Source organism: Fistularia commersonii, chromosome 4 (genome assembly GCF_037954325.1).
Source record: "Fistularia commersonii isolate RoL2024-O1a breed Wild chromosome 4, RoL_Fcom_v1.0, whole genome shotgun sequence".
NCBI lineage: Eukaryota > Metazoa > Chordata > Actinopteri > Syngnathiformes > Fistulariidae > Fistularia > Fistularia commersonii.
This window is the reverse complement of record NC_141287.1, coordinates 7,243,320-7,244,102: the sequence shown is the minus strand read 5'-3', so window position 1 is coordinate 7,244,102 and position 783 is coordinate 7,243,320.

Genomic DNA, 783 nt, shown 5'->3' with positions numbered 1-783 from the left:
ATTCCCATGTCGCCAGTACGGAACCCGGAGAACTAAGAACTTGAAAAATCAAGGATGTTGCCAAATTGAGAGATGAGCTGAAAGGAGGAAAGTTCAAGGATTGCTGTTTGATGAGAAACTGCAGTTTTAAATAAAATCTTTTTTTCTTTAACAAGCATTTCTGATGTAGAAAAAAAAAAATGAATGAATCTACGGAGAATGTTTTTTTCAGGGTAACTTGACAAAAACACAAGTTTTGAAATTTGAAATGTTTTAAAGATACACAGGCTGGCCTTGGCGTAGTGAGGCAGGTTACAGGTTCAATCCCCCTCCACTCCAAACTCTACTGCCAAACCAGTGCTTTAATTATAAAAGCAAGACATCACAAATAATAAAAAAGGCTTTTAAGAAATTGTGTAAATGTAGCTTACATGTTTAACAGCAATTTGTCCACTTGAATTCAAGATTAATTCAGATAACATTTCATTATTAGAAAACGATATAAAAAAAGGTACAGGAAAGCCAGACGTTCTGTGAGTTTTTGAGTACAAAGGGTTTTTCACATATTTAGCAACTATTTATCATTCCTATTTTTTGAAATAGGACAAATGATCAGTTTTTTTTTGCTGTGTATTTGCAGCATTAAATTATTTCAGACTAAAAAGTTACAACAAAAGCATGGGTAACATAGCCTTTATCCGTTGCAAAAATGTCCACGCAGTTGAAAATTGGGACAGTAAAAACAAGAAACTGCTAAAATTGACAAAAAAAATTCTTTGATCAATTTGGACACTCAAAGATAAA